The 16,875-nt window shown below is 40.6% G+C and overlaps 1 protein-coding gene across 1 annotated transcript in view; it reads right to left on the minus strand.

Annotated features, from left to right (window-relative positions):
- The window catches only part of ITIH6 (inter-alpha-trypsin inhibitor heavy chain family member 6), a 59,723-nt gene extending 46,201 nt beyond the window's left edge, over positions 1-13,522 (minus strand). The window contains exon 1 of the mRNA XM_075184936.1: positions 13,488-13,522. The gene's annotated coding sequence lies outside the window, so the exon portion shown is untranslated. The remainder of the gene's footprint in view (positions 1-13,487) is intronic.
- Positions 13,523-16,875: the final 3,353 nt, after the last annotated feature.

Consider the following 16,875-nt stretch of genomic DNA (forward strand, 5'->3'; position numbering starts at 1 on the left):
GTGGAGGAAAGATGGGGTAATATGAGTCATTGCACATATTGTTAAACTAGAGGGAAGGGGAAAGGCTGGTGAAAAGCCTAAATTTGGCCCATAACTTTAGTTCAATGGCAAGAGTCCAAGCACATGGGGGTGCAGAGGAACTATAAATACTTCCCTGGACCACAAGTATTCTTTTAAAGCTTCAATGTTAAAAAAAAGCTGGGTGGATGTGTGCAGAAAAAAACCCCTCAAAGTGTATCAAAGAACATATAATATCAATATGCAACATTAATAAAAAAAAACAAAATCTTAACAGCAAAATAAGTAATATCATAGTTTCTAGAAAGTCTGAATTATAACTAGAGTTCTCTTAACTTATTAACCATTGCAGAGTAAATGTTATTTTTGCGGGCTAATAGGTAGAAATGGTTTGGAAATGAAATTTGGACAGTCAAAATGTCGACAATCATAATGTGTACATGTTCATTATGCCGACATGTAAAATGTGGACAGGGTTGTAAAGTCGACTTTCAAAATGTCAACAGATGTAAACAAAACAGCAATACCTGTTAAAAAAAAATACGGTGTTTCCCCTCCCATACAGCTTAAGGAGGCTGGTACTAGCAAAATCAGAGAGGCAAAAAGCATAGTGTCCCCCTGTCGTAATGACAAACCAGCCCCAGGCCGCTCAGGGCTGCATACCCTAGTGAGTTTGGGTCCACATAAAAATGCAGCCCCCCTGCAATACCCTGTACACTGCGGGGGTTTTATTATAGTAATCAGTATTTGTATTTGGTTTTCATGCATGTAACATGTCTGAAAACCACATATAGGTGTGAATAAAATCTTCCTCTAATAAATGAGTGGCCATTCACAAGAAAGAATGTCTCAAGATTTTCAGGGAGTCTCCCAGACTCCAGGAAGAGAAGGCCTCCTGTCACACGGCGCTCATTCGGCTTCCACAACCGAAGACCGACACGCTCCCCTGTTCCTCAATGATTCATACTTCAGCTGCTGGCATCCTGGCTTTGGTTCTGCGCATGCGCAGACTTTAACCTTTGTGTCCTCTGCATGTTTTCCATTGGTTATCAGTTTGGCTCCAAAATTGAAAAGACACTTCCCCTTTCTCCTCAGTGCCTGTTGATCAAGTTACCTGCCTGATTAGACTTCGTATTGTCTCCTGAGCGTTTACCTTGGATTCTCAGCGCCTCCTTGTCCTCGTTACCTTGCTGGCTGGACTGTTCACGCCGCACCTGTCTCCGCTGTACCGCTATACTACGGGTTGTACTGCTCAAGCGGCACCTGTCTCCGTTATCCTGCTGGCTGAATTGTGCACCCTGCATCTGTCTTCACTCTGCCATTGGGCTGAAGAGCTTACGCTCCACCTGTCTCCATCATGCCGCTGGCCAAAAAGCTTACACTCCATCAGTCTCCACTGGCCCGCTGGCCAAAGAGCTTACGCTCCATCTGCCTCCACTGTGTCTCTCTATAATATCTTATGCTATTTAATCCCCTAGGGTCTCGCCTGACACTCCTGGTAGGGGCCGCGATTTGCTGGCGGATGCCGCTAAGTCCAAATCACCTTGCGGTGGTCACTGGTGAAAACCATCCGTCCGTTGGACTACGCGCCCTGCTGGGAGTAGCACCAAGTTTGGCAGACCTAAGAATCCAGTTTACCAAACCGTGACAACTCGCACTCAGCCGAGTTCACTGTTAAAGTGGGCGAGGATGGGACTTGACGCAATTGCAATGTAGCGATGTATGTTGCAGATAACCATTTTATTTTATTCTGTTTACCTGTTAAAAGGTAACAAATGTTACTGACAGTAAGGCCTTTCCATGTCTTTGTTCTTTGTATATGAACCATAAGGCTCACTTTGAGAGAAATCAACATGGCAGCTCCCACTCAGCTAACACAGGCCACACGCTGATCTAAGTGTTCCATTATAACTCCCTATTGTCACACGGTAATAACTTTGGAGTAATATACCAAATCTATATGGACAGCTGCATGCACAGAAATATTGGCAATGTTATTTTTTGTTAATAATACCCCATTAATTAGCTCATCTTTAAATGTTGATGATACTGCAATAGAATTTCTTTTATTTGGGAAGGAGAAATTGATTTCATCCAGTAATGTACTCCCCCTAAAGAATCCAGTCCATCGTGGTGCATGGAATGTAAAGAAGGCAATCAGCAAGGATTGAGAAATGTCACATATTTATAGTGTTATAAAAGCATCTTACAGCACTCTGGCACGCATTCATTCTGGACAGTTCTAAGAAAAAGTCCATAAATACTACTATTTGTGACTTGTGACTTGAGCTGTCATACATTAGTGGGCAGACCTCTGACTATATTCACTTCTGTCCTGTCTGCTCTTTGTACGTATCAGTTGTTGTTCCCCATATAGGTGTTGAAATCACAAGGAACTAGTGTGTATCCTATATCAACCAGTGTATTTTTTTTTTATCTGGTGCAAAAAACTAAATTTACTGTACTTTTCAGTTTTCACTATCACTGGTCAATATCCATATAAATGTATTGGGAAGCCACAAAAACAAGTCTCCCCGATAAAAGACCTTCCACTGCCCACAACATGTAATAAAGTAGCCTGTCATTGCTATACTACCAATGAGGCTACTTTAAAACTTTCAGTATCTCACAGATTGTTGCGGTTCCCCCCATCCAACCGCCTGAAATGATGGAAATAATTACTGGGAAAGCTGAACACACAACTGTGGATCAAGAAGGTTTACACGCTGTAATATCTTCACAATTTGGTGAGTCGGCAATCTGGCCACAAGCTACCAAGTATTATCTGCACTGATTTGATGCGAGATTTTGAAAGTCAATGACTATGGAGATACCATTATTGACAGTGGAGTTTTGTTTTTCTAAAGCTGTCCCCTATGCTTGAAACAATATATTGCTGATGTATGTCATTGTTACCCGAAACTTAGATTACCATTAGTATATACAGAGCTCCTTTATTGTGTACCATACTTACAACCTGTGGCTAGGAGCCCTTAGTCCCCGCACATGCTGCACAAGGCACCTTGGAGATAGAAGCGGTAATGGTAACTTACCGCTTTACCGGACCAGTCTCTATGGCTGTGCGCGATGCTTTCATCTACATTAGTTACATACAAAAAATGTTTAAAAACACACACACTACTACATTATATACAATATATAACTTATGGTGTTGATTTTTTTGCATAAATTAATAAACACAATGTTATTTAATAATTATTTTAAACAGTACTGCAACAAATGAAGTGGTAATGGCATACTTGCCTACTCTCCCGGAATTTCCGGGAGGCTCACGAATGTAGGGGAGTCCTCCTGTACTCCCAGAAGAGTAGGCAACCCTGCGGATCCTAAAAAATGCTGAAATTCACGGTATTGAATATTGGGGGGGGGGGGGGGGGGGGCTTAATGGCGTCATTAAGGCGTCATTAAGCCCCCCTCCTGCTATTCAATACAGTAAATGTAGCCATTTTATAGTGGGGGCATGGCTGTGGTGACGCAAAGACATCACCACACCCCCCCTACCCCTGTCATGTGACCTGTCCCGGAGGACAGAGTCACAAAGTCGGCAAGTATGGGTAAGGGTAACTTACTGTTTTGCCAGTCCAGGCTGCTTTGTTGTGTGTATGCGCATTATTTAATAATTAAATATTATTTTAACAGCATTACAGAAATCATCATCATCATCATCATTTATTTATATAGCGCCACTAATTCCGCAGCGCTGTACAGAGAACTCATTCACATCAGTCCCTGCCCCATTGGAGCTTACAGTCTAAATTCCGTAATGTAGACACACACTCACACACAGACACAGACAGACAGAGAGAGAGGGGGACAGACAGACACACAGACTAGGGTCAATTTTGATAGCAGCCAATTAACCTACCAGTATGTTTTTGGAGTGTGGAAGGAAACCGGAGCACCCGGAGGAAACCCACGCAAACACAGGGAGAACATACAAACTCCACACAGATAAGGCCATGGCCGGGAATTGAACTCATGACCCCAGCGCTGTGAGGCAGAAGTGCTAACCACTAAGCCACCGTATACACCCCCACTTCCACCACTCTGACCAGATATCAGCAATTTATCAAAGACCAAACCATACATCAAAGCGCATGATCTCAAACAGCAAGGTTTAATACCAACTCCTGATTTTTGGGGCAGGGACCGATGTGAATGAGTTCTCTATGCAGCGCTGCGAAATTGGTGGCACTATATAAATAAATAGATGATAATGATGATGATGCCATACCGCTACTTCTCTTACTGCTGTGTTTATAAAACTATCACATTTAATTCATTTACACTTTCCATACCGCCACTTCTAAATTTCCACTACAAAAAATAGAAGACTATGTAATCTAGTTTTGATGCAACAGACTTTACCTGAATTCATACAACATTCTTGAGACTTGTGTTGGCCTTTTATTTAGTTTTAGGATTATTTAGTAAAGTGCCATTGCCTGTACTATTTTGATAGTTAACTATGATGAGCACCATATTTATTGTTAGAATAGAGGGTATCTTTAAAAACAATTATTTTGCAGTAATTTATTCGGTTTAATAGATACGCCCTACTGACTTGGATATTAAACCTCACTAAGGAGTATATTTACCAAGCTGCGGGTTTGAAAAAGTGGAGATGTTGCCTATGGCAACCAATCAGATTCTAGCTATCATTTTGTAGAATGCACTAAATAAATGACAGCTAGAATCTGATTGGTTGCTATAGGCAACATCTCCACTTTTTCAAACCCGCAGTTTAGTAAATCTAGCCCTAAGTCAGCATTTGAGTTTGATTGGAACCACTCTGGTTTCACTTTTCCATACCGGATCCTCACATGATAATAAATGTTCCCTTAATGAAGTTCGCTGATACACACACTCATACCCACACAATGAATACAATTTGACTGTGTTTATTTTAAACATAGTTGCCATTCACAGAAAGAAACAAAGCGGGTTGTTTTAAATGTTTTAAGCACAATAGTTAAAACAAAGTAACCTACTCTCCATATGGAGCCAATTCTAATTTAATCTGAATTTATTACTTTATTTCTGATGGAAGAAATATCGGAGTTCTTCTGAGCCGGAATCCTTTTATATTTCAACTATATATGAAAATGTATTTATTGTCTGAATCAGGGTTTCCCAAACCCAGTCCTCAGCGCTCCCTAACAGTGCAGGTTTTCCATATCTCCTTGCTGGAGCACAGGTGTAATCATTACTGACTGACACATTGTAACAGATCCACAGGTGGTCCTAATTATGTCACATGTGATCCGGAAAACCTGCAATGTTGGGGAGCCCTGAGGACTGGGTTTGGGGTCTGAATTATTACCTCTTTCATTGATGATGTTATTTGTTAAATTATATATATATTATTAGAAGATATTAATTTTAAAGCCTGTATTGTTAAAATTAGTTTAGTGATCTCCAAGCACCAAAAATGACCAGCTATGATATATTCTCTACAACTTTAGTCTAAACACTTTCCTCAGAAGCAGACAGAAATATTGAAGTGACAGATAGATTGTACTTCAACTTCACCAGTAGATTAACTTTTATGACTGGTTTTTCATTTATATGCTGATTTGAATCCAATTCTTGTGAGTGCAACTTTCTCCTGTACAATATTTATTTTATTAAGAAAATTGCATCATATTTTGTTATCTCTTTTAGAACAAAGATATTTTTCATTTACTCCATGAAAACAGTGGATTCATTTAATGTGATATTTTCATTTAATCCCAGGTGAGCGGGCAAATACATTTCACTTTCTCTATGTAAGTAACGGAATCTACTTTGCTATTTCCTTGTTTTCCCTTTTTTGAGCATGAACATTCTGGTTATTGATACATCACTACAATACACAACGAAAAGTTATCTTTAAAGTTGTTCACCTACGCCTATCGAGGCCCTATTGTTTCCTTTCTCTGGTTTGTCTGATTCATTTGGATTGATCTCTGAATCATTTGGATTGAGAGAGAATCTTTTTACATAGCTACCATAACACATAAATTTGGTGAGCACATATTTTCTCACGGTTTTACTTCACTAGTTTATAAATGGTACATACTATATTATTCTTTATTTTCTGGGGGTCCTCCTTTGCCGGATTGTCTACTACATTGAAGTGCTCTCAGAGTCTGACTCCCCTCTGGAATTGGCAGTTCTCTCTTTTAGACCTTTCCTCTATATACAGGTGAGCTCTTGGTCTGGGGGTTTCACTCACCCGCTGGTGAACTAGAGCTGTTCTTCAATGACTGTTCACCATGCCAACAAAATTTGGAGCCATGTGCCTACCTAATCTCGTTCCTCGGTTCTCATGCCATTCACACAATGGAGTGCTATGGCTTACAACTCTTGGAGGCCTCATGCACTCTATCGTAGGTCAACTATGTAGGTTGCCTTATGTCGAACTCCCTCATCTTCCCCCGGCATTCTCACCACTGTTCCTGAAGCCTCTCTTGGCACTTCAAACTCTTCAGACTTATCAGGCCCTCTTCCAAACTCTCCCTCCATCACCTCTAACCTAGACTCTTCTGGTGTCCTATCCGCTTTTTACTTGTGATCTTAGAGGGTTTAAAGAGCAAGGAAGGTGCATAGATATGAACGATCCCTAAGCTTCATATTCTCTTAGAATAACCTTCTATGATATATACAAAGCCTTTAATTAATTGAATACGTTTGTTTACCCTTCTACGTACAGTTACTAGAGTAGGAAGTTAGATGACTAAGATATTTGCTCATACTATTAATAGAACTGTATTTCAAATTTAGAAACCAAAGGAAAAGGGCTTGATGTGTTTCAAAGTACAATCGCCCCTTTGTGAACTATCTTATGCTTTTTAAGAAACAAGAAAGAGATCTGGGAATTGGCTGTAAATAAATAGCAATTACTGGCTTTTACACGCAGTTAGAATGACTCTGCTCCCCTGTCCACTAGGTATTTATTACTGACTGCAGTCATTTCTGTTCATATCAAGACTTTTTAAACACAAGTTAACCATTGTATTTACATTTCTTGAAAACCACAGATTTAAATTAATCTGAGTTTTAGATGATTACACAATAGGTGCATTAATCCCACACAGTGCTACAGATGACAAGGAATATTCCCGGGAAACTTCTCCAAGTTTTCTTCATTAAAGGTGAGGGAAGGTGTAGAGAAGATCTGGTGACACATATTGCACTGGAATTTTCGGTGGACAAATGCCATAGTTATGAATTAAACAAAGCTTTTTGGGCCTGAGTCATTAAGGAATGTAAATACCTATACACACCGTAATTTGGAACAGGGAGGGGATAAGGTGTACGTACGTACGTACGTACGTAGTTAATGTACAATAGGTACGTGCCAAGCTGGAGCGCTATTCAAGCTTTGAGCATCTCAAAGGTACGTGTTTTTCTTTTCACTTGCTCCAGGTACCGGTCTGGTGTAAGTACCGATTACTAGTGATGATGGCTGTGTATGCATGCTATAACATGTGTTTGTAATCTGTAAAACTATATTTCATGTACAGCAGACATTCATAACATCCAAATAAATGTCTATTATGCACAAAAAATTGTCATTAATGACAATATTATTAACAGGTGACAATCATTGGAATTTTTTTTTCTTCTTTGGGTACTTTTGGGACTTTATATTCCACATATGTATTGGACGTATCCGCCAGTGTGTTGTCTGTTAGAGCAGAAAATCCGTTACGTCCGCTCCTTGTTGAATACAGACATACGTATGCCCGATGTACGTGCATTTTTTAAAAAACGATTTACGCTCATTCTGCATTTGTAAATTAATCAGGCCTTATATGTGTAAAGTAGAGCTTAGCACAGCATGTAGTAACACTTCGCTTAAAGTGTACTTTAACCTAGAGACTGATATACTCTTCTATTTTAGAGGACAGTGCTAATTCTGATGTTATTCTCAACACTTAAGAGTTTATATTCTGAAGAAAGACCAGGACCATAACGAGCCTGGTATGGCTGCCAGGGCACAAGGGTGCATCGACTGGCCGCTATATGCCAAATGTCCAGCCTCCCATGTACACATGAACGCGGTGCGTGCCTCAGGGTAGCATCGCAGCACTGCACTTTCATGGCAACAGAGTGCAGCACAATGAGGAAGTGAGCCCGGCTCTCTATATCGTCGCTGACATGAATAAAATTACGTCAGGACACTGTCAGTGGAGAGGTGCAGAGGGGAACCAGCAGCCAGGAAGCAGAGGGTACTGGGGGTTGGAGGGAAGTTAGGATTTTCTTTGTGGTACATAATTATATGGTACATAAATACTGTAGCACATAATCAGTAATTAAATGTGTTTATAAAGAATACATCATTAATACCTTCAAAAGACTATTAAATGTGGGGGGAAATTTGTAAGTTGATGGGGGAAATAGGCTTTTTTATTTAATGGGAATGTTATTAATTTAGTGTTGGGGCTGGTTGGGGAAGAAATAAATATGGATGGGGATATCCATAACCACTATATATCTATCACAAAAGGCGAGAAAGAGAAAGGAATGGTTATTTGTATCGGTGCGCACTTCGGACACTAGGGGGTATATTTACTAAACTGCGGGTTTGAAAAAGTGGAGGTATTGCCTGTAGCAACCAATCAGATTCTAGCTATCATTTTGTAGAATGTACTAATAAATGTTAACTAGAATCTGATTGGTTGCTATAGGCAACATCTCCACTTTTTCAAACCCGCAGTTTGGTAACTATATCCCTAGAAGAGAATGATATATATTTACTTTTGTTTTGCCAACTTTCCTTATCACTACAATATCTGATATATCTGTGTAAACAGCAATAACATCACTTCCAAATCCCAGGTCCATTGTCTTGGAGTCATGATTGGTTCTGCCCTGTCCCCTCTCTCCCTGCTTTCAAGCACTTGTACTGAAATGTTACCTCCATCTCCAAAATATTTCCTGCATATCCCATTTACTTCACTTTTAAAATAATAACACATTAACTTATCCTCAAGATTGGCTGTTGGCCTTCGGTTACACTGATTCAATCAAAATTACTAGCATTTGTCTTAAAATTGAATAAAAGAATATGTAAAAGTTCCATGAAGCAGTTAATAAGAAGTCTTTGCCCCCCTCTTTGCTAGCTGGCCTCTTTGCTCACCTTTCCTGTCAGCTGACTTAAATTGACATTTCCCTAATGGCTCATCCTCCAGCACAGGTCTGTCACATAGGGGCCCTATTAGGAAAATAATGATGCAATTTGCTAGTGAACTGTGAATGAAATGGTTTCAATATTAAATAAACAGAAAACAAGGATTTCATACTCATAGTAACAGCACCGAAACCGTCTCTGGCCAATACACAGTGTAGCATGACCTATACCCTTTTGCCTGCTCTTCTTCTGCTGTACTGTAAGATACCTATTTGCATGCTAAGCTATGCTTAGATGTTACAGGACTTTAGTGATATACTGACAGCATTATGTAGTAGTAACGCATCAGCATTTGTTTAAACAATAGGCAGTTGCCTGAAAATGTATGTAGTTTGCAAGTGTTTTTAATTAAAGGGGCATACTTAGCAATGCAACATCATTGCTAATAACAACACTGTATCATGATATACATACTTGCATAGAGTGGTGTGTATGTATTTATCAGGTGTGTTCATTCAGAATAACACAACCAAGCCTTTAGTAAATACATTTCATTTGCCTGAACAGGTGCACAGAATGTCCCTAATTGCGTTAAAGACAATTAAAAAAGGCAGGTGTGTCACATGCCTTGTGTCTCCTGAAGTATCAAAGCTCTATACGCCCATCCCTTGGTGAGCATTATGGAATATGGTTATCCCTCTGACCCCATCTCAGCACAAGCCACGGCTGTCCCCTCTCCACTCTAAATTTTGCCCTTGATATAGAACCCCTTGCAGCTACCATCAAGGTTTCCACGGATATATGGGGTATAGTCACAGAGGACCAGGTAAGTAAATTATCACTTTTTGCAAACTCATTAGCAATCGAGGATTTCTCACCAACCTGTTTATAATAAAGTCACAATATTGGACCTCACTCCTATTAGTCCTAATTTTGGTGGGACTCTCCTGATTCTCAGACACTGAAAGGGGCAGGGATTTTGAAAAGTGGATGAGGCTTTGCAGGAATGTGGATGGAGAATTCCTGGATATGGAGCCACGAAAGGCTTCAACATCCCTGGGTCCTAGGAAAACAATAGACACCCTTTGTTTTTAAGACCAAGATAATCCTTCAAGACATATAATTGTTTTGGGACTTTGTTATACAGTCAGTGAGAGGAGCTGATCACATGCCAAATCTAGTCACTGGGAGTAAACAGATAGGTACTAGACAACTTTACACAGCACTCATGTTGTACATCCTAGTAACTCCAACCAGTCAGAGTGCTCTGAAATATAGAACCTTAATTATTTGTAAGCAATTGACATTATGAGGTTTATGGTGATATATACAATGCAGTTGTATGGCTATTTGGGGGCATTATAGAGGTTTATGGTAACATAATGAGGCTGTATATAGTAGCATGGAGCTGTTGAACTGGCATATAACTGTATATGGTGGGGTTTGTGGCTGTATGTGTTGAACCAGTGAATCTACTGTTTGTTCTGGACATTGCATATGTCAGTCAGTGGGTCTAATGTGCACAGTAATTACTTAGTTACTGGCCATGAATTAAATATTTACTTTTATAACGTATTGTGAAGCTGTGCTTGGCTCAATAAGTAGACTGAATCTTTTTTACCATATAACACATGCCAAGCAATCAATTTTACGCTACAGTAAGCATGACTTTTTTTGCAGTACCATGCATGTCAAGTATATTATTTTTTCACTGTACCGTGCATCCTGCTAAGTATATGTTTTTTACAGTAGTGCACTGTATTATACTAATTTAAACCTTCTGCAGTGGCCACAGATATAAGACATTCGCCAAAAAACAAACGTATTCTTTTATATAAATAAAGAAGAAGATATATGTTACAAGCACTACAAAGCAAGGGTAGATTGGCAAGAGGTTAGGGCAAAACTGGTAAGACTAACTATAGTCTTCTAGTTCTCTCTACAATCTACAATAGTTTTTATTTAAGTTTTCAGAAAACATACATTAAAATAGAGGAAAGAAGGGGGGGAGGAGGGGGAGTGGAAGTACACACATATTATCCTAGAAATTACATTACATATTTTGAAATTCCAATCACATTATACATGTTATCAGCACACTTGCTTATGTTGAAGGGTTACTTGGAGGAAGATAATAATGTGTTTACATTATCCTGAGGGACCGGGCAATGGGTTACATAATCATTCCATGTGAACCAGATCATATGGGGTGAGAAAGCAGAGGAGGAGTATGGGACACTTAATGTTTCCATGTCGCAGCTTAGCTGGATTTTGGATATTATCTTGGCAACAGATGGGGGGGGGAAGGAGTTTTTCATGATTGTGCAATCACCGCCCTAGTTGCTATAAATATGTGACCAACTACATAACGATCGTCATAGGTCAATTGTGATGGGAAGAGCTGTAGAAGTGCCCCCTCTGGAGAAAATGGGATTGGAGTCAAAATAACCTGGGATACCATAGTATATACTGCAGACCACAGACTATTGGCAACTCCAGAACGTATGTATCATGTCGCCTATCCCTCCACAATTCCGCCAGCCGGCCTTAGACTGTGTAGGCCACATCTTATGGAGCTTATCAGGGGTCAGGTAAAGTCTATAAAGTAATTTATAGAACATCTCAGAGTGATTCAGCCACTTTGAGATTCAATAAGCAATTTGGAAGACTCGATCCCATTGATTCTCGTCTAGTACAAAACCAAGGTCCCTTTCCCAGGCACATTGGGAGGAGAGCTTTGCCGGTTCAGTCTCAGAATTGAGAAAAGGGTACCAAAAAGATATGGCAGCCCTATATGCCCCTATAGTTAATCTAGCATAGAGGTGCGAAGGGGACTGCTGTAGGGAAAGGTGCTGGGAATGTAATGAAGTCAACCAGTGGTGGAACTGTAGGTATTTATAAAAGTCCTGCTTTACTCTATGAAACTGTTCCTGTAGTTGCGAAAAAGATAAATTAGTTTGGTCTAAAAATAAGGTCTTAATAGTAGTAACTCCTTTAGCAAACCATATGTTAAGGTTGAGATCTGGGATGAGTTTCCCTAGGGCTGGAATAGAGAGGTTAGAAGTAGGAAGGGACATTATTCCTGTAGACCTCAAAGCCTTATCTCACACTTGCAACGCATCTTTTGTAAGCTTAGGGAGTTCGGATGGAGATGGACGCCAAGGCTTAGGAATCCACAGGAGATCTGCCAACGGAAAGGCCTGAACCAACTCTCTCTCTAAATCCACCCATGGTTTATGGAGAGACGGGAGAGACCAATCTCTGAGCTGTGTAAGTATGGCTAATTCCTGGTATTTGCTATGTCGGGAAGGGCCAGACCACACATCCTTTTGGAACAAGTCATCACTGTATGGGATAGCTAATGATGTGATCAAGCTTATCTATGTAAAATTTGGGTAGCATGAAGGGGAGTGTGAGGAACAGATACATCATTTTGGGTAACATTGACATTTTGAATGCTGCAATTCTGCCCAGCCAGGAGACCTTGTGACACTGCCATGATCTCGCCAAATTGGTCAATTGTAGCAATAGTGGAACATAGTTTGCTTCGATCAGGGAGTCTATGTGAGGGGTTATCAGTATCCCTAGTTATGATATCGACGGGGCTTTCCAAGCATACGGAAAGGCTGCCTTCAAACGTATCAGGAGAGGGCCCAACATGTTAATAGGTAGGGCATTAGTTTTGTACGTGTTTAATTTGTAGTATGAGGCATCGCCATATTTGAGTAGCAAGTCATGTAAAATCAGTAACAAGGTCTCTGGGCTGGTAATAAACAACAAAATATTATCAGCGAATAAACATAGTTTATGTAAAGTTGAAGCCAGAGTGATACCAGGGAGAAGAGAATGTTGTCTAATTTTTTCAGCTAGAGGTTCTATCGCTAACAAAAATATGAGGGGCGAAAGGGGACACCCCTGTCTAGTACCGTTATTAGAAATTTGTCCAAAGTGAAACCGTTACTATATACAGATGCTGACGGCCCATTATACATTATATAGTGTCATGATTAAGTTTAAAATTTCGTGACTGAGTCCAAACAGGACAAGGACCTCCTGCATGTATTCCCAAGGGAGCCTGTCAAATGCTTTTTCTGCATCCAATGAGAGAATTAACAACTTGTCAGAGGATTTGTTCACTTGTTCCAGGATGTTGATTAATCTGCGTTTGTTATCAGATGCCTGCCTGCCCAGAACAAAACCCACTTGATCTGGGTGTATAAATTTCGGGATTAGGGGGCTAAGCAATTTGCGATTAGTTTGGCATAGATCTTTATATCTGAATTAAGTAAAGCAATAGGCCTATAATTTTGACACAAGGTCGGGTCCTTACCCGGCTTGGGAATCGTCACTGTTCCGGACTCCAGCGTCTCCGCTGGGAAGTGTCCCTGTCGGGTGCCTTCATTATACAGTTGTTCTAGATAAGGGCTAAGTTCAGTCTGGAACGTAGAATAAAAAAGGTAAATAAATACATCAGGTCCAGGGGCTTTGTCTTTGGGTAATGACTTAGGGCCTGATGCATTAAGGATCTTAACTTGAGAAATTTCTTATTTCAGTCTCCTGGACAAAACCATGTCACAATGCAAGGGCTGCAAATTAGTATTCTGTTTTGCACATAAGTTAAATACTGACTGTTTTTTTTCATGTAACACACAAATATCAACTTTAAATTTCAGTGTACAAATAAGCTATCAAGTATTTGTGTGTTACATGAAAAAACAGTCAGTATTTAACTTATGTGCAAAACAGAATGCTAATTTGCCCCCTTTGCATTGTAACATGGATTTGTCCAGGAGACTGAAATAATAAGTTTCTCAAGTTAAGATCCTTAATGAATCAGGCCCTTAATTACTGACAGAATCTCCAACTGAGTCCATGGGGCATTAAGGGCCTCTTTTAAGTCAAGGTCTATGGATGGGAGATTGAGCTTGCTTAAAAAACTTTCAATCAGAGGTTGGGTCGGCTGGGAGGTTCTGGAGCAGTCAGAGAGGTTATGCAATTTAGAATAATAGGCCGCAAAGGTATCGGCAATGACCTTGGGATTGGATATCCTTGCACCAGCATAATTTACCAAATGTTTAATCCGGTTGTGTGCCCTTTTTCCTCTTCGTTTCCTTGCAAGCAATCTACCTGCCCTATTGCCTGAGACATAATATTTTTAACGTAATCTACTCATTGCAACTTGAGTACGAGTAAGAAGAAGTTTTTGGAGTTCGGACTTAATTTGAGCAATACATGTTTTAAGGTCGTCTGAGGGGTGCACCTTGTTAACAGACGCAATAGAAGAGAGCTCTGTTTCCAACTCGTTTGATGATATAGGGATGTGCGTTTAAGTCTTGCTCCCGTCTGGATAGCTGTACCCCATATAACTGCTTTAAGTGTACACCAGAAGTTGAAGAATGGGGTGTGTCCCGGGGAGTTAGTTGCAAAGTAAGTATATAGAGTCTCCTTAAAAGCTTCTTTGGCTTCTAAAAGAGTAAGTAAATGAGGGGCTAGGCGCCAGGAGCCCAGAGGTATCAATGAACTAGGAAATCACCAAGTCATATAGCCTGTTATTGTAAAGATGATGGGTTCTCCCATTTGTCTCCCTAGGTCAACAGTTGTCAGCCCTACCTGCCATAACTAAAATTGAAAATAAAGAACACTTGAGAGCTAGTGAAGGGACATGGACATAAAACTTTTTTTTTATAGGTAGAGGGATTTGGGATAAAAAGAAGGTGTACTCTACCAGAAGAAGGATGGATGGGAGGTATTATTATTAGCATGCAGATTGAAAAAGTGTCTCCTTTAGAAAATATTGAGATTAATATTTTCTTCAGCTTTATATTTTTTGACACTGACTTAGTCAAGAAGGTAAATAAGTACTGCTGTGTTGCTATGCATTGCATCTTTATTACTATGGAAATATATACTGTATATATTCTCTATAATTGGCTTCGGTATGAGATCACTCTCCCAGGGATGGTGAATTATTCCAAATGAGGTCATTCAGAGTGATAATATGAGTTTGCAACTTTATAGCTCCACACCCACTCCCGAGTTTCCTTAAAATGTGTCTTATAATTGCTGACAAATTTTATGCCAAAATCTTTACTTAGCAAATGAATGTTGATTTTCTTTTTCTCACTAGAACATGTGGAAATGGGTTTAACATAATGGAGAACTGTACAAGAAAAGAAGCCACATTTTGGCCTGCCGAGCCAGTATTAGCAGCTGTGCCCCAACAAGTACCATATTAGCCTACTATAAAAAGAAAGGCTGTAGCAGCCTAGGATGAACTTAGTGGATAGGTTGGGGTTATAGGACACTAGACTCACCTCATTTACACAGAAAACCCTGTAGCTTTCCTGTCACCAGGGCTGGTGGAAGATACTAGGCATCCCTGTCCCCCATAGCAGGGATTCACCTCCTCTGTCTGCCCCCACAAAGCAATGAGGGGGCAGACAGCGGAGGGTAATGTCAGTGCTGTTCCTCTTCTGTGTCAGGCTGGGAGTGAGTTGTGACATCACGTCATACTCCCAGCCTATTAGTGATGTGGAGGTATAGCACCCCTACAGGCAAGAAGTGTGCAGGACACACACAATTTAATTTAAATTATTAAACACATCTCTTCTTTTTCCATTGTCAGCCAATGAAGAAGGAGAGGGTGGGGAGTTCAAATTAAAATCACTAAAGCGGCTGACGCTTTAGTGTAGAAGGTGCCCCCAAATTGCTGGCCACCGTCTTATGTGGTGCCGACCCTGTTGTCAGTTGTTTTATTTTTTTTACTACTATTTTGTGCTTTTGTTCATTTTAGTTGACAAAGGGAAAAACAAGCCTGCTCAATGTACTGCATCTCTCAATCTCTGTGGTGCCTATAAACAACTGAATAAAGTCCTATGTCATTGCCAGCACCCCCACCCCCCTGAAACTGTTAAAACCGTACTGTAGTGCTGGCTGAGGACTACAAAATAAAGAAACGTGTGAAACACCTGTATCTGGATGTTGAGCACTCACTCAAAGAAGTCTAAAGGAGCACTGAATCCCTGTCTACCTATATGTTTTATGAATAAATCCAAAATTGTATTTTGAAATTGTCTATGGAGGATGACAGCAGGTTTCTCCAAGAAGGTAAAATGTTGTTTTCTTCTTGATCCCTATTTCAACATCTAACTAGTTTCTATAAACTATTAGTTTCCATAAACTGAGACTTACACAATTTGCACCAATTTGTTATTGTAACGGATTACTGGATACACTACTAACCTTGATTAGTGCTGGCTTACCTGAGGTGCGGAGTCTAACGATCTCCCCGGTATTCACCAAGAACCGCCGCAAGGCGGGATGGGCTTTGCTGCCAGGAGTCGCAGGTCGCGGTCCTCAGGTTTGCCTCAAGATGTAGTACAGCGGAGCAGGAGCAGGATGAGAATAGTCGGACAGGCCGGGTTGGTACACAGGTAGGCAATGCAGACAGATTCGGGAGACAATCTCGGAGTCAATCAAGCCGGATCGGTACACGGGTCACCAGAACAGATGCGAAGTCAGCTAGCCGGGTAGGTACACAGAGATGGCAGATAAACGTATAGAGGAAGGAGCGTCAGACAATCCGGGTCAGGAGCACAGGCAATCAGGGAGGTCAGCAAGCCGGGTCGGTACACAGGGGCAACAGAATCCAGAACGGTCAGCAAGCCGGGTCGGTACACAGGAGATCAATACACACAAGGAGCTGAAACCAGGAGGAC

The sequence above is a fragment of the Mixophyes fleayi genome, chromosome 9, assembly GCF_038048845.1.
Source record: "Mixophyes fleayi isolate aMixFle1 chromosome 9, aMixFle1.hap1, whole genome shotgun sequence".
In the NCBI taxonomy this organism is placed as follows: Eukaryota; Metazoa; Chordata; class Amphibia; order Anura; family Limnodynastidae; genus Mixophyes; species Mixophyes fleayi.